At 44.4% G+C, this 24,369-nt stretch overlaps 1 protein-coding gene and 1 pseudogene across 1 annotated transcript in view; both read left to right on the top strand.

Moving 5' to 3' along the window:
• LOC147447069 (uncharacterized) overlaps positions 1–23,990 on the top strand; it is a 59,862-nt pseudogene extending 35,872 nt beyond the window's left edge.
• Positions 23,991–24,201: 211 nt separating this feature from the next.
• Positions 24,202–24,369, top strand: part of LOC147447068 (UBX domain-containing protein) — a 31,847-nt gene continuing 31,679 nt past the window's right edge. Inside the window, exon 1 of the mRNA XM_086522969.1 lies at positions 24,202–24,356. The gene's annotated coding sequence lies outside the window, so the exon portion shown is untranslated. The remainder of the gene's footprint in view (positions 24,357–24,369) is intronic.

Below are 24,369 nucleotides of genomic sequence, written 5' to 3'. Positions count from 1 at the left end.
CTAACCGAGGCACAATTACATCAAAAGAGGAAATACAAAGTTTGGATAAGGCACGACAGCCTAATTCCTATAAAAAAGGGGTCAGAAGAACAGACAAAACACCGAAAGCCAGCAAAACTTCAAAGAACCATAGTCAATCTATCGAATACGCAACGGACTATATTGGTATGGCGGCCAAAATTGCCAATTCAAAACGGGCCAACAACACAAGAAGGGAGGCCAAAGATGACAATCGAGGAGTTATCTACAACTGTCAAGGTCAAGCCACATCATGCAAACAGCACGAGGAAACAAACAGAATCAACAACAAAAATTACAAGGATCTATAAGACCCAAGTCATCAAAGCAGAAAAAAAGAATGTTCCACCAGATACGACAATATCGACTTCAAAGAAACCACATACGCCAATTCAAAACCAGTGGAAAACAATCAAACAAAGAGTGGCAGATTTACAACTACTCCTTGCAAAGAAAATCTGCCAGCCAACTCAAGCTACCACAGGAAGCCTCAACGACAAATGCCAATAAGCGAATCGCTTATACCTTCCTCTTACACTGCATAAATTCTTTCTACATGCATTGACTGCACATGCATATAGGGCTATATTACAAGGCCTGCATTAGCACGAGTTCACACCCATGCACAACACATACCCTTGAAGATACCCTGTCGTCCGGGAGGACTCCAACTAGGAGGGGGGGAGGCATTCTAAATGCGGACTCATGTCATATACTAGAGGGCAATGTTTGTGAGCAATTTTTCAACCATTTTTGCGTTTTATTATGTGATTTTGGAAAAAATAATATGCCCTCGTAATTAATCATAATTGGGGACCAAATCATCATTCATGAGCCCCTAGGGATGTGTATAGAATATAAAGAGAGTCAAATCTGGCCAAAAAATGTCTAAAAACAGCAAAAAATAGGCCAAGGTTGACGATAATGAGCGAGAATGTACAAAGACGAGAGAAAAGTGAGATACAAAGTGTTTTGCTTTTTATTGGTATTTTTATAGGTTAGAATTGCTATTTTGGGGTTTATTTGCTTTATTTTAGCCATTTTCTAGCAAAAATTATTTAAAAAAATCCGTAATCCAGATGGAAACACAAAAGAAGAGACGCCTGATCAGAGCAAGGTAAAAAAGACACAGAAAAAATAGGGACTACAAAGGTGACAGGGCAAAACGACCACCATCATGAAGAGACCTCAACAGGAGAAATCTACAAAAATGGTAAAACTGGAGCAACCGAAGTCCAAATCAGGAAATTTGGGAGCCTAAACCGCATCTCGCAAAAAAGTTATGGCCACAGGTAAAAGATGGGAAAATTTGGTGTCAGAGTCTCGATTATATATAGAGAGGATAGGCTAGAAATCTCTCATTTGAGTCATTTTCCGTAGTGAGAGAGAGAGCTCCTTACAGCAGTTGAGACTTCCAGAAGCTCATCCATCGCGCACGGTCACCAGATCGACATCAGATATGAGAGGTACGCTCGTCAACACTGACTCTAAGTGTTGTTTACTTCAGTTAGTCGCAAAACCTCGCCGGCATCACAATCACAACCTGTGCACACATACACAAGACCGGTTGTTAGGGAGACCTAGAGGCCACCAAATGGAACCAAAATTGAAAGGCACAATGCCTGTAGCTTAGGGATCGAGCCTATGACCTCGGAAAGCGCGAATGAAGCCGCTAAGAAAACCCTAATTTCACAGGACCTGCAAAAGGGCAACTGAACCAAGGTGATTGGAAATGAGCCAAAACTCATAGACAGCAAGTCAATAACCTCGACAGACCGACTGAAGGGTTAGACCATGAAAAAGTTCGTCAAAACGGAGCCTAAAGTCCTTATCTGACGAAAACTGCACAAAGCGTCACGACACTCTAACGGGCCGACCAAGTGACAAAATGACACCAAATTTAACAAGGTACATCCAAAAGAGGTTAACTACGAGATGGAATGTGTCCACTCATGAAAAAAGCTCTTCCTCTAGGGAAAATGCCGGCAACATGCCAGAAAGATGTCCAAATGGTCGTTCTTGGTGTTGTAAACACCAAAACAACAACTGACTGCTTGGATCAAAGATCAAAAGGAAATAAAAGACAGCCGGAGTCATACAATGACCAAAAGGAACGACGACCATCACCTAAGTGGTCTACTGCGACTCCAGGAATAGCTAAGTGCTACAAACAGGGAGTACACTCTTCTAAATTGATTAAAACTTGATGTGTGTGTCTAAGAGGGCCTATTAACACCATTGTGGTCAACTAACATAAAAAAAAAATGGTAAAAATGACCAAGTACTAGTCTATCGCGATAGACTTGAATTTACAATTAGACAAGGAAATTTTGACTTTGGCTTCATGAGGGGTGCTAACAAGGAATATTAACCACCATTATCAAATCAAAGTGCAAGAGGGATCATTTTTGGCCAAATAACTTAGTCTATTGCGATAGACTTGCTACACCAATAATTGGGGGAAAGACTTTTCAAGATTTTAACAAAATAGACTTGGGGAAGCACATGAAGGCAGTACACCAAATTTGGTGACAGGATGGACTCCTATGGCAAGCTGAGAAAGACATGATGACATAGTCAGAACAAGACATCTCAAGGGCAGACAGCTAAAATTCACATGTGAGGGGTCAAGAAACCTTACATCAACTGGGAGAAGGCAGACAGATGATCACAGAGCCAAAAAATGACAAATTGACATTAAGTACCAGTCTATCGCGATAGACTAAGCAGAGGGATACTAGGCCATCTTATCAAAAATTGGAATTAACAATTGGCTTCAACATGATGCAAGCGAGCTACCCACTAAGTTTGAGCCCAAAACAACACAAAATGAAGGAGATAGACCAACATCTCCTTAGAAGGAATCTGGATTTTGGGAGTTGATCCAAAAAGGGGTCACTTGACATTCATTTGAGGTGAAAATGGGATCAGATCATGTGCAAGGTATGAGAAACCAATTGGTGGAGGCACAACTGCAAAGTAGGACCCTTCTCAAAAAAAGGCTAGTCTATCGCGATAGACAGAGAAAAAGTTGCAAATGAACAAATTTTCAGTTTGGGCTTATAGAGTGACCTTACATGCCCTGTGAACATACACCACACAAAATTTCAAGGCATTTGGACTTGTTCTCCTTCAGCAACAACATTAATTTGAAGCCGCTAGAGTCGCACAATGGAAGAGCTTGCCTATCTGCTAACATTTTACGTTAACTAATCTTGGGACTAAGAAGGCTCATCTAGATGCATGATTAAGTGGTAATCAATTTAGAAGAGTAGTACTATGTTTGTGCATTAACTGTTAATTGTGAATACAGGATCTATGGATGCTTCTCCGGGAAAAAGAAAAGGCAAGAACTTGGCAACGGAAGGTGCAGTACCCTATGCACTTCTACCCAATTCCCTAAAGCCAACAGCCACCTGGATACCTGCAGGCATGCAACAGACAGTAGCCTTTCAGATCTATCAAGGTTCATATGTGGATGACAAAAGAAATTTAGTGGATACAGTGATGATCCCTAAGGAGGCAGAAAATTACTTGAAAAGATCACCGCAAAGGTCATGGCTCAAAAAAGTTGGCTTGTGGAACTTTGTATCACTACCACCAATAGGGATAGATTTCAAAAGGGTACAACATCTAATTGAGACTATCCAAGAAGATGGAACTTGCAGAGTGGTAGGCATGGATAATGAAGTGATGGAGATCCAGATCACCAAAGAGATCATCAAAGAGGCATTGAAATTGTCCGATCAAGGAGCCAACATGAGAGAAACAAGGAAAAACCTCACAGTCTACTTGCAAAAGTCCAAACTACCTTCTTTCGAACTCATAGCAAACCCGAAAGTAAGAGAACTGACATAGATCTACAGTCAATGTTTGTTGAGCTACAACAAAAGACTGCCAAGATACACTACACCACACTGGAGCATCTCAACCACACTGACATGGGCTATGGGAATGACCCATGAGTTCTATATAGATCACGCGTCATATCTGTTTGAAGAAATGACAAAGCTAAGGCATGACATACAAATTACATTGCAGGAGGAGAAGTCCTAACCAGAGTAATATACCAGGCCATAGGCGCGGCAGATCAGTTGCCACCTGCCCCTCATCAGAACGACTGGTTGGTATCAAGAGAGAATATCGAAGACAGATCACAAGGGAAAGTACCGGCCTCTATTAACACCATTGGAGGACGCAGGCTGGAAAGAGCAACAAGAAGTACACAAGAAGAAGAAGAAGAAGAAGAAGAAGAAGAAGAAGAAAAAACAGATGGTCGCCCAAACACTGGAACCATATCACAAAGTGATAAAGGCAAGCAAAAGGAGGTGGATCAGACAAAAGATAAAGCTTCCTCCTCTCAAGAAATTGAGCTGGAAGCTACTATCGATGAAGATTTGCAGTCAATGGAGACAATACTAAACCGAACAAGACTGCACAGTCAATGGCTAGCTGATCAGAACATGTCCAACAAAATGAGGTTACAAAAAACCCATGGAGAAGTTCAAAGACTGCAGGAGCAAAGGGAGGACACTCTAAAGCTTATCAGCATCAGAGATGCTGAGATCTTGGGGCTCAAAAGCACAGTAAATCTCCTCAAAGACAATTTACAGGAGTCTGAATACTTCAATGCCATTTGCGAAGATACAATCAACGTATTCCTTGAAGATGTCAGTGACAGAGATGAACACATCCATAAGTTGGAAAAAGAAAAGCAAGATGCGTTGGAGATAGTCAAAAGTTTGCAAGTTGTCATCGATGACTTACAAATTGAAGTCAAAGATTTGAGAGCAGTAACAGATATACAAGCAAGGGAAATCGAATGAGCTAAGAAGCAAAAAACGTCGCTACCAACAACACCGATAGTCCACCCAGAAGAAGAAGTGGCTGCACTGAGGAGGGAGCTAGAGTTGGAAAGAAAACAACGCTTAATGATAGCCGAAAGTGCGCTTAGAGCAGAAAATCAACTACAAAGGCAAATTTCAGACTTACAAAGTGAACAGCAACAAGGACCAACTCCTGATAGTGAAATGGAAAGCATTGTTTCCAAATCACTCAGGGAAGAAAATGAAAACTTGCACATCAGGTTAAAACAGTTAGAGGAGTCTGCCGCTAAAAAAGAAATGGAATTTCAAGCTCTACAAATCAATAGTAGAACAATGGCTGCGCAAATCGCAAGTCTACAAACTGCAAGGCAACACCAAGGACAGGTACGAGTGCACCTGGAGCAAGCAACAACGAATTTGGCTGGACTCGCCGAAGTATATGGGGGTCAAGATGAGTACAAGGAAGAATCAGATGAACAGGAGACCCCATATACACAGACTGATCAAACTGGCTCCAAAGACCAAGAAATAGAAGAAGATTCAGTTACGAGATTGGAAGAGCAGAGGCTGGCCGAGCAGATGGAAAAACAATCAAAGATGATATGGTACAAGGCAATGCAACTAGAAAAGGAGATGCTACAAGGGCTTTCCAGATCAGGCAAAACAACAGTAGAGCTACGGAAGGAATGGAATGCCCCTATGTTACCATATGCTCTGCTGAAATACGAAACTCTAACACATCAACGACAGCTCGAAAAAGAAGCACAAGTGCCAGTGTTCGAAGGAGAAGTACATGATCGGGAACATCAAAACAGAATAGTAGACAGCCAGCCAAAGTGGAGGCGTCAATGGCTCTTGGATCATCTTAATAACTTGATCCACTTAGTCAACGCCTGAGCTGAGGAATGACAAAACTTTTTGCCCAACTCCCGGAACATACACCTACAGCCAACATAAAGCACTACAGAGCAGAAATCCGACATGGCTAAATTATCCAATATTGCCAGGGCCAGCAGAGGGTGAGAGAATATCCGGTTCTTACATGGTGAAAACCCTTCAGGGTGCCATCGCAGAATTCGGAGGCTCTCCGGACCTATCCTACAAGATGCTATGTAAAATAGCTCGAACCTTTTTGGACTGTCTCACAGTCTTCTTAGAAAGCTGGACATCAGAGTATATGAATACCGAAAGAAGCATCTCAGAGCTGTCATACGATCTAAGTGGGCCACCTACAGAGCCAGTATTGTATGCCTATTTCAGACGGCTAATGTTTCTACCAAGCTACCATCTCCAAATCTTCGAAGAAGCATTTTACATAGGCTTCTTCATGTACAAGTCAAAAAATTTTGGCCCATTAATGGCAAGCGAGTCTATACGATATGATGCGTTTCTACATCAAATCAACCAAGAAAGACGACAACGACAATGAAAACAAAGACGATCATGTCGTGGTAGACATGAATTAGGAGGGGGGGAGTGTTGGAGCCCCATTTGTCCAACTGTTGTAATGAGCCCATCTTGTAAAGCATATCAAATTCCCATTTTATGTCAAAAACATCTTATCATTTTGATCCATTCATCTGGGTTATGTAAAGATTAATCAGTTAGTCAGGACTCTGATTTGTTCACACTTTGTAATAATGAGTAAGAGAACCCCATGTACATTTTTGAGCTAAGGTGACTAAAGTATAAAAGTCACCTTAGAACCATTTTTAAAAGGACATTTGAACATTAATTCTGTGTCGTACGAGCCAGAGAGAGAGAGAGAGAGAGAGAGAGAGAGAGAGAGAAAGAGAGTGAGCGTGTCTTATCCTCTTTGCTACGCGCTTCTCCCTCACCGGATTCACGACGTGACTACACCATCGCGGTAGTCTCTCCGAGAGCTACGCGCCCACGCCACACATTCACATTTTCGAGTTGTTCGCAATCGATCCTTCCTCGAGCTTGTTTTGCTTGTAAGAAGCACAAACAGTGTCTGTTTTCAACAATCACGTGCTTTATGGAATGAAAAAGAGATTAGCTACACATAGATACTCATAAACTTAAGTTTCGCCCACTTTTGGATTATGACCTGCTAGTCTATCGCGACTGTATTTGAGATAGCTAGGGTTCAATCTGGTGAGATTAGACTTATAGGTAAGTATATCCTAGTGAGAGGATGGTGCCTAGTAAGTTTGATGCGATTCCGAGTTTATTGGAAGTGTAAATGGTGTTATGAACGTTTAGGGATAGAGTGGGTTGCATTCTACCAGAGTTAATGATTGATGCATCATAAAAGTGCATATGTGTAGATTGGTCTCAGCCTGATAAGCTAACGAGATTGCCTACATGCACCTACGGGTTAGTCGTGTCATCGGATGATAAGTATGTTGTCTGTGTCGTGCTCTTGAGTATGAACAGGGGAGTAGTCAAGCCCTAAAACACTACGTTACTCCCTTGATTGGGAAGTTGAGGCTCCATGTCCAAAGCTATGTTGACAAAGAAGACTTATTTATCTCTCCTCTCCAATATGAGGATGCTATCCTAGGGGCACCATGGTTCAACCGCATGGCTGGCAATATGAAGTTCCCTGAAAGGAGAATCTACTTCACCTCTACGGGGAAAGAACACGTATGCTAGTGAGTGCGGTCGTACTATACCACTTGTAAATTCACCTGCTTTCGATAAATCAATGAAGAGCTCAGTTTCTACTGTTAACCCTCACGGCTCACGGACACCCCATCACCTACGACGGACGTGTATTATGTATTTGGTAGAGTCAGGTACCGGGCTTGTCAGACCAATAGGAAAAGGGTGAGAGTGATCGCCGATGAGAGGCGCACTCTAACTGGGACATTCAAGGGATTAGTTGGCTAAGCATGGGCGCCCAAGTGTGAATGGGGTGAGCTCATATAAAAGCCAACTAAACCTAAAATTCACGGATTCTCTCATTTGTGCAATAGAAGAGTGCTCTTGCTCCATCTCCATCTCCATCTTCTTCTTCTTCACCTCGTGTGTGTGTATGTGTGTGTGTGTGTGTGTGTGTGTGTGTGTGTGTGTGTGTGAGAGAGAGAGAGAGAGAGCATTGCGGTGGCACGACGGCGGTGAAGCGGTTGAGCGCGACGTAGCGGCGTCTCCTTCTTCTTCGCGGCGAGGAATCCTCCACGGCAGGAGCATAGAGCGGTGAGTGACACACCATTGCCCTCTTTTGAGCTTACTAGTTAAGCTAGTTGTGTGCTTGGAGCCGTCTATGGCTCGCACACGGTGTAACGGCAAGTCCCTTGCTTCGACAGTGCGGCAAGGAGGGCACATTTTTGGCGCCGCTGTCGGGGAATCGCCCTGCACTAAGCCCAAGAGGCACTTTGTGCTTCTCCTATGAGTTGTTTGTAGTAGGAAAGAAGAGGAAGAGGAAGAGGAATGAGTTGTTTTTCTACAAGTTGTTAATTTCTGTATTGTCTGCAAGTTCTGTGATTTCTGCATGATGTTGTGTTTTCTGTTTGCACACAGTCTTTGCACAATTAGTAGTCGTTAGCTTGTTTGCAGTGAATGAATACGTAGGAAGGCAGTTAGCAATTTCTGTTGCACACAGTCTGTACACAGTTTTCTGTCAAGGTTTGCCTGCACACAGTCTTTGCACAGTAAGGTAGTGAGAGAGGAAGTAGGTGGACAGTTAGCTCACTGTCCGTAAGCAGTTAACAGATTAGTTAGTAGATTAGTCAATAAGCAGCACTGTTAGTAAGTAGAGATAAGGTAGTGAGCTGTCTATGAGCTGTGAGTTGTAGACTGGGAGGGTAGGTAGGTGACAGTGTGTGTGGCCAAAAAAGGGTCACCAAAACCGCGCGCGATCGCTGCCCAAAAAAAAAAATTAAAAAAAATGAAAATATTTAAGCGCGAGTGACTGGGGGGCTACCGAAAATATTTAAGCGTGAGTGATTGGGGGGCTACACTAAAATTTTGATCGGGATCGAGATCATTTCCCCAAGCCCAAGCCCAAGCCCAGGCCCAGGCCCAGGCCTCAGTCCTCAGTCCTATGATATATACTAAACTCACTCTTATATATATACCCTACCCCCTCAAGAGGGAATGAGAGCATGTGGGGCAAGTCCTCCACTCTCCTCCCTTCTCTTCCCACTTGCACCCTTAGACTTTCTAATTTGGGCCTAGTTCCCTACTAGAAATTGACGGTTTTAGGGATTCCGAGGGCATAAAGTGACCAAACGGAGGGCTATAAAGCACGACATGTCCCTCTGACCGAGACGCTCGTTTTGAGCTATCATACGTTCTATTCTATAGCTGGGTCAGAAAAAAAGGACCAAAAAATCAAAAAATAAATAAATAAGAAAAGACTTGGGTTGCAAAACACCCAAAATTACTAGGCGAGCAGCCTTCACAGGCCCTCACTGACACTTCTAGGGGATCCAAGTCATATGAACCTACGCTCTGGATGAGTGTTAGAGCACGAGCATATTGGTAGTGCCTCCATTTACGCAGGCACCCATTATTCCTCCACCCTAGGTTCTGGACCTTTGGTCGGGACTCAAGGTAGCGCGACCCAAGATCCTCATATCGCGTCTAGTGATTCTTCCTCTGACTACGAAGTCATGGAGGGGTATCCTACACCAAACCCTGATAGTTCAAGTCAAGACATGCATGCCATGGGCCCACGGCCCGGGTCCAGCGTGTTTAGCCGCTTAAAAGAGACCCTTAGTAGAGCTACTCGCTCCGAACATGCGGTTAATGAAATAAATGAAGGGAGTGGGGAAGTAAATTCGTCATTCATGCCTAAAATGGACCCTATGCTTCTTGAGAGTGTGCATGTGAATGTTCCATCCACTGCACCTCCTAATCCTTTACGATTATCTCCCTCTGAGGTTTTACTACCCGATGGTAGGAGTCTTGCCGAAGTACAAGAGATCGAACGCTATATGCAAGCAACAAGGGAGAGGGAAATTGAGAACCTACGAAGTCTAGAACAAAGTCGAGCCCTGAAAGCAAAGGCTCCTATGACAACAATCATGCCAGCCGAGCAACCGAGTGCTCCCAAGGTAGCAGTCACGGAGGGGCAAGCTATGGGGAGCAATAATGCTTCCACTTCCAGGGAAACCTCCAGCACGCCAGGCCTAGATGGGATATTCCTAAACGAAAATTGGGAGTATGACCTTCAAGCAGAAGCTTTAACTGATCGGTACACAGGACACACCTATCATGTGGGTTGGTTAGATGTTCTACAATCCACATCGGGTGCTACTAGCATAGATGAGCAGCAACAGAAAGTCTGTGATGTCCTCCATAGGATTGTCGAGTTAGAAAGACAGAACACAGGGATCAACATGCCTTCAACAGGCCTAATGAGATTCTTGGATATGGGAAAGGCCAACCAACCAACCCTATCACAAATGGAGACTCCCTCAATGAGCCCCATTGATCCTCCATATGTTGTTTCGCCGGGAGCCTCAGTACAATCTGAGCCCACAAGTGGCAGCTTTCCCTTCCCAGATCTAGCTCATCTTTCTCTTAATGACACTACGGCTACCATGCATATCCCAGTGGTGAGCATGACAAGAAATACACCATGGAGTTCATTTGTTAACACTGCGCCAATGCCTAGTAGCACAGTGCCCCCAACTATACCTACATGTATGTATCAATCATGTGCACCTGTCGTACCTCAGCCTCATGTAGCTCCTACACCTCCGATTATTCCAAGAGCTTACAATCCACAATGGAATTATCCAAGCTCTTATACAAGTGGAGCCATGCCATTTAATAATAACATGCCATATCAGGCACCCCCTATGCCTAGGGCCACGCCTGTAAACTTTGGACCACCGTCTGGTACACCACCATATGAAATGTGGGACCCAAGAGCTGCGCGTATGCCAAGGCCAAGGCCAACTCCCATCTCACATGTGGTTCCAGGAGCACATACACCCATTATACCTGCTCAAATAGGAGATTTGGCAGCATTTGCTCAAACTATCGGTCGCTCTATTGCGGAAAACATGCGTAGTGCACCTAATAGAGAGCCTAGGAGCAAGGCAGTTCAAGTAGCTAAGCTCACACAGAAATTCAGTGGAGATGGAGATGCTAGAAAGCATATGGAAGTCTTTGAACATGTGTGCGATTCCTTGGAAGAGCACAATGAGCTACATAAGTGTAAGGCTTTGAGTTTGACCCTAAGCGGAAAGGCTGGATATTGGTATGGAACCTTAAGAGTAGAAGAGAAAACGATCTACTCTACTCTTAGGAGACTGTTCTTAAAAGAATACATACGAGAGAGAGTACTTTGGGGTGTAGCCTCTCAGCTCCAGAAAGCCCAACGAGAAGAGGTGAATCCGTGAGAGACTTCATTAGTCGCCTAAAGAATTTGAATTCTCGATGCAATCCAAACGAGCGATTCAACAACAACCAATTGCTCAATAGATTCATTAGGGGACTACGACATGAAAGTATCTATAATGGCCTAGTCATTAGAGGTATCACTACTTGGGAAGCAGTCACCATGAATGCAATCCAATTGGAGGATAATTTAATGATTGCAGGAGAAAGAGTGTCTGCCGAGCCGAAGTCTAGTAGCTCGCAAGCATCAGGGCATGAGCCAATGAAGATAAAGCCAATCGTGAAAGAGCAAACGATATCTGAGATGACTTTGGTAGATCTCACAAAGGCCATCCAAGAAAGCCTTAGGGGTAATCGTGCTCCACAAAACACTCATATGTATCCAAGAAGGGAGCAACAATGGTGCTCAATTTGCTTGGGCCCACATACTACGAGTGAATGCCCTACTTTCAGAGTAAAGTTTAACGGGACTTGTAACGCGTGTGGTAGGTATGGCCATCAAGCAAAGGATTGCCTAATGCTTAAGCGCATCATGGAAAATAGACCGCCTATAGCTTGGGCAGACTCACCTCGAGTTCCTGCATTGATGCCTACCCCACCCATGGAGCAACAGTTGCCATTACAGCACATGGTCCCTAGAACCCAAAATGTGGTCCAAACCACACCGTTGCCACCTCCAGTGCTAGGACCGCAACCCCCTCATCCAAGAGTTACAGCTATGAACCAAATAGGTTGCGAGTCATCTAGTACTTATGTAGATTGTGAAGAGGACATAGACTCTAGTATCACCTATGGAGTCGACATGCTTGAGGAGTGTCCCATGTACTATATGGAAGACCATTGGGGACAAATCAAACCGGTATATCAAGCTACTGCGCTAGCAGCAAGAGGCCAAAACATTAATAGTTTTGCCAGGAGACCACCTCTTCAGTGCTACGAATGTGGTGGACCACATCGAGTAGCTGAGTGCCCCATTAGAATGCAAAAGAATGTTGCACTAATGCAAACAAGTCAAGGGAGTGCATTGGCAATGCCAATACTCATTTGTGATCGTTGTGGCATAGATCATTTGATCGCACAGTGTCCTAACAATCCAAACGCACCGAAAATCACACCATTGAACATAATAGAGATTGTTGATGGGACACCACCAACTATAAACATAACACCAGTGAATGCACTCACACGGTCGATGCTCCAAAAGCAAAATTACATCCTCGAAGAGAAAGATGCTGCATCCATTGGCTGAGCGAGAAAGAAGAAAACACGAAGAAAGAAATCCCTTAATGCTTCTAGCTCAAAACCTAGTTCAAAGACTAACATAGGGACAGGAGAGGATCCCGTGTATATGAATGACCCTGAGGATGACTCAGATTCGATAGAGACCACGGAGACCAAAACTGTTACTACAAAGGAAAAAGCCAGTGAGGAGGATCACGAGAGGGAATTACGACGAACACCAAAAGAGTATTCAAAGTTAAACTACCCAGTTGTGAACCCCCAAGATAAGCCACGAGAGACAAAAAATGAGGATTGCAAGAGAAAGATTGGAACCTATCCAAATCCAACAGTGAAAATTGAACGAGTCCAACAACTGAGGGGTTTGGTGGAAGAAACTCAACGAACATTAGAACCTGAACCCAAACACATCCAGATGTCGGACACAGTGTTTCCCACACAAGTTCAACCTCACAAGAACTACAGGCCGTTAGCTATACCCAATATCATTCGGGAAGAGAGTGAGGGTAGGACATCTGAAAGTGGACACACACCTTTCCTACTAGAGAGAATGTTTGGTGAGGGAATACCCGACCCCCTAGAGGAAGTGGAGATTCCATCTTCACCATTCTCTTGTCAGGGTCCTACGTCCCACAAGATGCCATTAAATGTTGCCAAATTGATGGATTTCATGTCTTCAAAAGTTAGAACCACCATCATGTCCAAACTATATAAAGACCCCGAGCTAGTCTCAGCTCTTCGAGCCTTCCTCAATGGAGAATTACAAGCCGGATTACCACAGTTTGCACATATGAACAAACCTGACTTGGTAATGAATGATGAGGAACATTTAGCACCACCATCTGACCTAGCGGGACATGAATCTGTAATTGAAATACCCGTTAACAAGTTGGGGCAATACTTTGAAGGTGATGAATCTAATGCTACTCTGCCAATCACTACTAAAGGATTAACTGTAAAGGGAGTCCTTGACGGTGGTGCGGGAGTCAGCATGGTGACAAAGAGTTGTTGGGAGTCTATGGGGCGACCTCACCTTGAAGCCACAAGCGTAGTGGTAAAAATGGCTAATGGATCTATTGTTACGCCTATTGGAATGCTTAAGGATCTCAGGATCAAGGTCTTGGGACACAAGGTAAGGCAGACTTTCATTGTTATGGATTTTTCCAAGCATCCTATGTCATTTGAGATGATCTTAGGGCGTCCATTCATGAGGGAAGCAAAAATGGTGCATGACTGGTCCAAAAACCACGTCTACTTACAGTTCCAAGACTCTGTCATTCGAGTTGATCTTTTAAGTGGTCGAACGCATCCTCTAGGAAATAAATTCATCATTGATAATCGATCAGACACAACAATTCACTCAGCTCCATTACAATATTGTTACACGTGTAACGAAGACACGGATATTGGGGAGAACTCTCCTTATATGGATATCCTACCCGGAATGGCCGAGTCAGACAATGTCGATTGGGTACACCTAGCGGCAACTATAGATACATGGGGAGCTAGAGGAACAACCTGGGTAACACCAGATGGGGAAGAGATACCACACATTGCACCAGTAAACATGTTAGGTGTAGCGCATGTAACATCCGATGATAAGAAAGAGGCACACCTACCTGAGAGTGAAACTGATGATTCCTCAAAGGCTTCAGGCCAATACACATCGGAAACGAAATCTCAGAAAGAAATGGATTCAGAACCTGAGGAAACATCGAGTGAGCCAAGTATAGAAACTGAACACTCAAGGCCTAGTACGACCATCTATGGTAATTCATATGAGAGTGAAGAAGATACAAGCGAAGACCTATCAGGCGAGTCGAGTTCAAACATTTACCAAAATCAAAACCTTAACAAGAAACAAAGGTCATATAAGAGACGACGATATCGAGCAAATGTGAGAGCTAGGATAAACAAGGAAAGATCTACTGCAGAATGGCTTAGCTATCTAGGGGCATGTGATGCTCATCGAAAGCTAGTAGACAATTGGGGTGAACATCTCCAGAGTGTCATGTGGTGCAGCCCGCAACCCATTGACCTCGCTCAATTGGAGGTTACAGAGCCGAAATTGAGTCGAACTATAAGAAGACGTCAAAACCGAGAGTTAGCACAACAACAAAAGGAGGCAGAACTAAAAGAAAGGTCTCCGTCAGGACAAGAGCCTGCTGACTTACATACGGCTCCTGAACATTTTAAATCTTATACCACGGGGGAGCGAAAGGTTGTGTATGCCAAAGCCCAACGAATACCTACCAATGGAAGCAGTGGAGTCTATGATGGTCCAGCGGTAGTTAAAGAGATAGAATTAGCAGAACCAGGTGAGGAGTCTAAACCAGTCTTTATTGCTCAAGACCTTACCGAAACTGAAGAGGCTGTACTTAAGGAGCTCCTCAAGGAATACAAGGATATCTTTGCTTGGACATATCATGACATGAAGGGCATTCCACCTTCTGTGGTGCAACATACAATTCCCATGATCAACACTGCTAAACCCGTCCAGCAACGACCCTATCCAATTGAGAGGAAGAAGATGTATCTTACAAGAAAGAAGTATTCTCCTCACATAATTACTCTAATAGCATAGCTTAGCTTAGTAATTAGCATGGTAGAGGAGATGAGCATGCCATTGAAGCTTGGCTCTTGGTTGGATTTGCATTACATAGCCAATAGTTTGTTGGTGTAGGCCTCTACTTCTCAATGCATCCGAGAAGGAGATGGAGTTCTTGCTCAACACATAAGTTGTGTGTTTGTGTGTAGCAAATTGAGTTAGACTAAAATGCCACTCTCTCTCTACTTAGTTGACCCCTCTTGCTTTTTTCTCTTGTTGGCTTCCCATTTGCTGCTGCAAATCTTAGCCAATCACAAATTAGAAGTATAATTGTTAGCCTTGTGACATGTGTCCCCCTTTCCCCTTTTGTGAGAGCTTTAGGTAATTAAATAATGTATTAAAAATCTCATTGGACCTTTTAGTCTTCTGGCCAATAGGAATCAAGCAAGCCATTGGGCTGTTGGATGCTCATTGGACCCCTTGGTAGACTGTCCAATAGTCTTCTAGGGAGCTTAATTTCTATTGGTTCTTTTTATCAAGCATTTTTAAATTGATTAGACTAATTTTACTTTTTAAATTGATTAGACTAATTTTACTATAGCCTAATTCTCATTGGTCCACCTGTATGGTCATCCAATAGGATTTGAGGGGAGATTGGGGGTAATTGGGCTAGGAGCTTGCCATGTGTCCAATCTTCCCTTTGGGGAGAGCTTGGGAGTGTGTGTGTGTGTATGTGTGTGTGTGTGTGTGTGTGTTTATGTGTGTGTGTGTTTATGTGTGTGTGTGTTTCTCTCTCATCCCCTACCATTAGGGCTCGCCCCCTCCTTCTTAGGGAGGTGGGAAGACTTTTTAGTCTTCCCATAATCATCCAATATTTTCCACCTTTAGTCATTGGACTTATTAGTTAATTTTTGAAACCTTAGCCTATGGAGGTCTTAATGGAGCTGAACCTTAGGTCTTTTAAACTCCAGTGATGCACATTGCTCTTTTGTAGACTACCCCCCTTTGGATCCCTATTTTCTCTCCTTTGGATCCTTGCAGAGACCGGTCTGGCAGCCTTACCAATATTCTAGCTTTTACTCCCTTGGTACTTCCCCATATTAAATGATCGGTTTAACATGAGAAAATCATTTGGGAGAATTAGATATTAGTTTTTATGACACTTATCATCGCTCTTCTTGCTGGCATAGATATAATAGCATAGTAATGAAGATGGAGAAGATGGAAAGCTTAAGCATTGAAGCATGGATCTTGGTTGGATTTGCATTCCATAGCCAAGAGTGTTGGTGTAGGCTCTCAACTTCTCTACTAGCTTGGAGAAGGAGATGGAGCTCTTGCACTTTGCACTTCACACAATGAGAGTGTGTGTGAGTGTGTGTGGAAGAGTATACCCCCCAAGCTAGCCCCCTTCTTGCTTTGGTCGACCCCCCCTTGTAGCTCAAGGCTTGAAGCTCATTGGACCCCTGCAAGACTGGCCAATCACATGCGGGATGCATTACAAGCAACAAGGATAGTCTTGGGACAAGTGTCCCCCTTTCCCCTTTGAGAGAGAGGACTTGATAAATGCAAAAACAATTAATTAAATGTACTAAATTATCATTGGACCCTTGGGAGGCTAACCAATAGGCTTTAGGCACACCATGAGGGCAACATGAGGAGGAACTTGACAAGTGTCCTATATGCTTTCTTTGTACCAAGCTTGCCTTGTGTGAGGGTGTGTGTTCTCTCTCTAGCCCCCTCTTGTAGGGCTTGCCCCCTCCTTGTAGGGATAGTTGTTGACTTTGTGGAACACCTTACCCTCAAGCACCTTAGTCAGCAAGCATGACAAAGCACCTCAAGCTTGGGTAATGTTCCCACAAGCATCTCAAGCTCCCTGGTCGGCAAGCGCAACAAGCACCTCAAGCACCTTAATCATCAAGCACGACAAGCACCTCAAGCATCTTAGTCATCACGACAAGCACCTCAAGCATCTTGTCATCAAGCATGACAAGCACCTCAAGCTTGGGCCGAGTTTTCACCTCAAGCTCAACCCTAGATTACCTAAGGTCAAAGGACTTTTTAACACTAACCCTTGGAGGCCTTCAATGAAGCTAACTCTAAGGTCTTTTAAGCTCCATTGGGTAGCCTTGCTCTTTGACAGACCATCTCTCATTTGGACCCCTTTACCATTGGCCCCATGGTGAGGTAGATCTATAAGCACTTGTCTATATTCTAACCCTTTGTTCCCATTTATTCTCCCACATTAAATGATCAGTTTAATATGAGAAAATCATTTGGGTTGGTTAGATATTAGATTTTATGACAAGGCATATTGAAAGCGGCGAGGAAGTTGCAAATCACTTGGAAGGAGTAAGAATGTTGCATTGCTTTCTTGCCCAAACTCTGAGCAACATCACTCTCAGATGTCGCAATTCCTCCTACTTAACTCATAGCCTCAACATCTTGCTTGTTTTTATGTGCCAACATAAATTTTACATCATTGCATCAAACTAGTTGTACATATGTGACATTGACAACTCTAGAAATCTAAAAAAGTGCGCTACCAAAGACACTTCAAAAAATAAGTACATTGTACAATACTCAATGCATTTAACGAGAGTAGAATGTGTGGGTATATTGGTGTGCATGCACTCTTTGACAAATATCAAGATGAAGAGTTAGCGTGCTTTGGCACCATGCATAAGGATTTTCTTTATCAAAGCTACTCAATGCAAAAGTCACTATAATACACGTAACACACCTCTCCTTATCTCTCACTATACACAATAACACACCTCGTACTATAGTACACGCAACACACCTCTCCTTCTCTCACTATGCACAATAACACACCTCGTACTATTAACAAGCCACCCACCATACTACATGCATGCTCCTAGTGTATCCATTACTATGTTTTGTATTTCCTTGTAATTGATGTAATTCCAAATCGTTGACACATACTAGTTCCTCTTTATTTTTATTCATTCATTAAGAATTTCCTTTGAATTCAACATTGGAAACCCATGTATCCAATTACCCTCTAACCCTCTAAAAGGGGAATGGAGGAGTTGAACGCGGGCAGGCAGGTTGAAGTTTTCCTCACAGCCAACCCACCATCCAGGTGGTTGTGACATGCCTTCCAAAAACATATTAAAAAAAATTTATTTTGCAGCAAGCGGCTCTTACCCTCGTCCGTGCTGCTGTTGCCGCCCATAGCTCTCACCCGGCTGCCTCCCATGTCGCGGGTCGCCACCTGCCTGAGAGTGATATGCGGCACCCCTTCCCATTGCCAGGGCAAATCTTTATTGATTCTCAATAATAAAACATTAAAAAAGATCGTTAGCACATATTGGTGCTATTATCTATAGTTGTTGATCTTGATATTTCTGGTTACTTCGTTAGCGTAGGAGGCCAAAACGCAATTCTGGCTCCACGTTAACCCACGTGGCTGCTGTCTTCGCTATTTTTACTTTGTTAGCATGTAGCGGGATTTAACTAACGAAGTAAACATCTACGCAGCCTCCCTGCGACCAACACTTCTGGCGACTCCCTCATGGCTTGGCGTTTCCTCTTCTGTAGTGCCCAAAGGTCCGGCTCGGCTTAGACTCCCCAGGCCCATACTCCCCTTTCGGCTTTTGGTAGCTCTGCAAAGTAGTCCTCCTATGTTCTTCACTGGCGGCTTCTCACCTCCCTTTCTCAGGATCAACCCGACACACTCTTCCTTTATCTCCAGCAGCATCTTGCGGCTTTCACTGCCCTCCCTTCTGGTCATCCACTTTGCCATGCTTGCCACACACGAGGTCTCAGCCTCCCTCTTTTCCCCCTACTCTAGCGACCCCCCTTCTCTGCTTCCTCCCTGCACAGATGCCCGTACCTTCTTATTGCAATGCTCTTTCAACTCAAGCCGTTGCCCCCTTGGCCCTCTTTTTAACTGTGCAGGTAATGGCTCCAGAGTGAGCCTCTCAACTGACTCTCTCCCTGGCCTTCGAGCTCCTCCCCTCTGTAATATAACGCTAACGGCTCCCTCCTTTCCAGCGCTCTCCCTCATATTGCTCCTGGCGACCCATTATTCATGCATGCCTTGCCGGCCCTGCTCGCACCACTTGTTGCTTTCCCCTCCATGCAAGCCGTGAAGTAGCGACTGTAACGCCCTTCCTGCTCGCAGTTGACTCCAGCAACGTTTTCCTTTTTGATGCATTTATGTATTCAACCTTAACTCCAGCTCTTTAAAAAAAAAAAAAACTTGCTTGACTCCGCTTCCCACGCCACCAATTGCCTTCGTCTGTCGACCTTCTTTACCCGAGAAAGAACTTCTCTTTTGTCTCCTTTCCCTCCTCTACGCAATGTCCACCAAAACCCAAGGCAAACGAAACATTGCCATGCACAACATCATCCCAACCAAGGTATTCCTAAGCACAATATGTTCTACCAGAGCTCGTCGCAATCAAGGCAATTCAAGTGATGAAATTTTGGATATAAAGCACCACATTAAGCATATATATGGACCAAATCTTTGCTTAACACAATATGTTCCTTTGATAGTCCCCATCGAGCCAGAAATATCCTCGCTTGCCCATGTCATCGGCTTCGTAAAGCTGCTTTCCTTCAAGACACAAGCATAAATAAAGCATCTAGAGAAGGTCCTTTCCATCGCATATCATTATAATAGTATGTAGCTCCTCTATCATGGCTAAACCTAGTATATCAATTGAAGCATTGTCAGGCTGTCAATTTGGCCGAAATATTGACTAAAGCAGTGCCATTCTCCATACTTGGCGTGCATACCAACAAAGGCAATGCTGAGCAGATCAATTTTTCCCTGCTCTTCAAATTGACGTGGTCTACATCCTTTGGCCCTATTTCCTACCCTGGAAGAAGAGCAACATGACACCCCCCCCCCCCCCCCCCCCCCCCCCCACACACACACACACACGCCCCCCTCTGAACCTGCTCGACATGTGCCAATTGTTATGTGTACTTGCAAGCTTACACATATAGCCACCTAATCACTGCCCCTCTATAGGTATGCTCTAAAAAATTCTTTGAACCTGCTTCTTTGTAAGTATATATCCATCTCAAATAAAGAAAATGGAACGAATGAAGCATATGTCTCATGTACGTAATATGGTCCCTATGGCGTGGCACATAGACATACCCTTACCCCAAGTCAGAGAGATCATATGGCCCTCCTGGATCAAATGCAAAAATAAGAAACATGTCAAGTATTGGAGCTTCATAAAACACTGCCAACATTTGCTGCTGCAAAAGTCTATGATGTGTGTACACGTTGTAAACTTCACACAAAATAATATCATAGCTCGGTCCCAATAACATGCATCCGTATGGAATCTGGTTCCAAAGCTTTTTGGATCCACTTGATTCAAACTTTATACTGAGCATACGCCACCTGTAATCTTTGCAAGGTAGGAAAATTTGCCCGAATTAAGAGAAAGATCCCAAAACCTGTTGGTGATTGGTAATTAAGACAATCTGACCTTTAGCATGCATACAAGAGCAGCTACTCCCTTTTTCTGGTAACCATAAACTCTCTGACATAATCAATGAAAAGAAAAATGCAATAAAAAATCCATATTGTGCATACCCCTTGAAGAAGATAGCAAGCATTTGGTTATCTTGCCACCTTGGTTGACAACCTGGCATACCATCTGCACCCTCTGTAACCACATAGTTAGCATGAACCTTTTCACAATTTGTACTTATATCAGAGATATTCTTGATTAGAATTCCAACTTGGTTAGCTTCTACCTGTGAATCTGCATCTGCATCCACAACACACTTGTTAGACCAGCGGGTAGACAGACATGCGAATAACCTCCCAACCATCCTATATATAGGCCCCTGGCCCTCTTCCATATATAGACCCCTTTACTGCATGTGTGTCCGGCACATTGCCCGGGACGTGCCCGCCTAGTCCTACCCTTGGCATGACATTACTCCCCCCTTGGAGAAGCATTTTCGTCCTCGAAAACATAAGTGGTGGTATCTTCATAAGAACACTAATGTTTTCCACCGTGGCATCCCTCATGGATCCAACGGTTCGTTGAATCGGAACCCGGTTCATTGGGAGGTTCAATGAAATCAAGAGTAACATCTTGATTTTCTACATTGTTGTCCCTGTGCAACCGTCTTGGTTAACCGACTCATAATCAAAAGAGCGTGAAGGCTCCATTTAGAACTCACTTGAGAATGCTAAACGAGTTATCACAACTAAGAGGTGTTTAAATGCATACCCAGGGTTCAGACTTTCTGAAGGTACTGAAATGTGCAATATAACCTCGGCTCATCTTTCCATGAAAGTACTATGCTGACATACTCATCAGCAACAACCAAGTCCTTGACTTGCGGTGGTTTCTTGCCAATAGTCAACCTCATCCAAACTGATGATTAAGGTTGATAACTTGAGAATAACAGGCAGAGACTAGAACTAGATGTAACATGCCTTGGGCCTTGCCCAATTCGCAACCAATTTGGAATCTTGTGAGCAACTTCAATGCTCCAGTGGTGGTACACAAAGTGTGTGCCGATCATGCCGGGCTCTGTGCACCTTGAACAAAGAGCGTTTTCGTCGAACCATTCAAGCCTTGCTCGATAAATTCTACCTATCTCTTGGGCGGCAACCATTGCACCAGTAGGAATTCACAAAACCAAACAAAGTGCAGATGATTGTATAAAGAATATAAAAATTAATGCCGAAACATAACAAAAATACCTGGAGCGTTAGCAGATGCACTTTGAAGCCTCGCCAAGATGCCAACCCACGACCTTGTCGTGCATGGTGCTGGATCTCTCCCGTGGGATCCGTAAAGTCTCGAGTTTGGTGTCCTACCGTTCATCCGCTCCGAATAGGGCAAACCTTGCCGACTGGGATTCACTCGAATCGAAGAGAGTTTGTAATTACATTCGACAATTGGAATTGTTGCTCCATGCAATTGCCATGGCCCCTCCATGCTTGCCCATGATCATCGATATGCAGGCCATGCAAGCCTTCGATGGGAGGGGTAGCCGTGGGACGGCCCCCTAGGGGGTCTGCACCTGGGATGGCTTGCAGAGCCGCTCACTGTGGCCGTTTTTGTCATGCATATCATGGGCTGCCCCCCTTAGTAAGAGTGGGTGCCCAAAATAGGGCGCCCCAAAGGCCCTATGTTTTGAAGAAAAAAAAAAAAAAAAACAAAACATGTACTTCCTGGCTATGGCGGATTGACTTCGCGCAGAGATAACGCCATGCTAGGTGCCTGCATTGCTCGACACAACGCGCTCATGAAGCGAGCTTTGCTCCTCAGCCCGACGCGCTCCCATCAGGCCAAACGGCACTCGATTCCAAGCAGGTCGACGGATTCCCCAATTCGATGCAAGGTCCACTTCACACGCGGCCTCCGGCTCTGGAGGGACTACATCCCATAGCCCTGCTTGTTGTCGAGTCTCTGACGGTGACTGTTTCTGCCATGCAACTTGATGCACGACCTTACCCTCCTTTGCATGGCTTTTCATGAGACTTGAACTTCGCCAGGGCTGCGCGCGCGCGCGCGCGAGAGAGAGAGAGAGAGAGAGAGAGAGAGAGAGAGAGAGAGAGAGAGAGAGAGAGAGAGAGAGAGAGAGAGAGAGAGAGAGAGAGAGAGAGAGAGAGAGAGAGAGAGAGACATGCATCGAAGTAAAGCTTCCTCCTCCTCCACAAGGCTTCCTCCTCCTCCATAGCTCCTCTCTCCCCCTGAGCTCTGATACCAGTGTTAGACCAGCGGGTAGACAGACATGCGAATAACCTCCCAACCATGCTATATATAGGCCCCTGGCCCTCTTCCATATATAGACCCCTTTACTGCATGTGTATCCGGCACATTGCCCGGGCCATGCCCGTCTAGTCCTACCCTTGGCATGACAACACTCCATTGAACAGGCAGAGCCATGAAAATATGCATCATCTACCACTAAGAGAGTTCTTTAAAGATGGAATATAAAATATAATTGAGCAAAGCTGTTGTTGGCATGGTAGTGTTGCTTCTGTGAGCTAAGAGCTCGAGGGTGCATGGGTGACGCTACTGTAAAGGAGCCACTAAGGTTTGCATGAAGGAAGCCGCTAGTTGCATGGAATGCTCTTATTTTAGTGGTGTACCCTCAACATGAAGGTGATGAGGACACATTCAATTGTTTCTATAGGATGCGAGCTCAGAGTGTCCCTCCAAATGTTGTCAGAGGCTGTTGGAAAAAGATGTAGTGCTTGGCACAGTCTTGGTCGATATGTACGCCAAATGTGGTGCGCTTGAGAAAGCACAAAAAGTCCTTGAGGAGATTCTTATCCAGAATGTCGCCTCTTCAAATGCATTGATTGCGGGCTGTGCACAACGAGAACAGAGCCAAAAAGCTCTAGACTATTTCCAGCAGATGCGAAATGTAGTGCCGTCGCGATAGCACGAGAATTTTTTGATGGGTATCCTCTCTAGGCTGTCATCTCACTCCAGAAGCATTGCAGGCAAAGCAACATACCCAAAAGCGTGATATCCACTTGCCATGTGCATCCATCTCAAGCTTCGACAACTCGATAGTGGCGATGACAAATGCCAGTTCATGTTGGATTCAAAAAGAGCACGCTGGGGTTTTCTCCTCTCCTTAACCAATGGACTCGTTTACGTAAGTGCTAGAGTTGCAAAGAAACTTACACCAGGGAGTTGCAAGGAAACTTACAGCAGGGAAAAAAAGAAATATGATGAGGGAGAGCAGCTTCACTTTGAGGGCAGTGACAAACTTTACTTAGTCGAAGGACGGAAGCACAGTCAGGACTTTGCTTTCTCCTCAGTGGGTTGGAGAATCCGATGCTAGACGACGGTGTGCCGGTTGGGGGCTGCAGACTTGCACATCAACCACTGGATTTTCCTCGCTCTAAGGGGCTGTCTTCCCGCCATCCCCAATCGGATTGAGGCACAAGCGTGCTGCGTGTGCACTTCTACCGGCGACAAGCCGTTGCGCATTGTACATTAATTTTTTGGGTCAAAATTGAGCATCTTATAATTGTTGGTCACACATTGGATTATGTCAACTTAAGATGATAGCATCTGTGGAATACAAAGCACAATCTCTCTCTCTCTCTCTCTCTCTCAAGCTTCTCTCTTCTAGGTTCTTGTTTTCTCCTACCCTTGGGCTCACTTCAATCCGATACAAATGCGGCTAACGAAGCACTCTAGTTCTGGTTCTGGTTCTGGTTCCGGTTCCGGTTCCAATTGTCCTTAACTAGGTTCTAAAATCTCACACATGGAATGCTGTCCAAAATCACAGCGTTAATGTATATTCAAACGATAAGATTTTCGGTCGGTAAAATAGGTAAATTCATTTCTAAGCTGCGCAAGCAAACAGCAGATCTTGTTGGTGCGAGCTTCTGCGGATCAAGGGTCCCCCGTATCTCTTTCAATTTTCAGGTATGATTAGGGT

Source organism: Adiantum capillus-veneris, chromosome 11 (genome assembly GCF_014529385.1).
Source record: "Adiantum capillus-veneris isolate H3 chromosome 11, ASM1452938v2, whole genome shotgun sequence".
Taxonomy (NCBI): domain Eukaryota; kingdom Viridiplantae; phylum Streptophyta; class Polypodiopsida; order Polypodiales; family Pteridaceae; genus Adiantum; species Adiantum capillus-veneris.
This window is presented reverse-complemented; position numbering and strand designations above follow the sequence as displayed.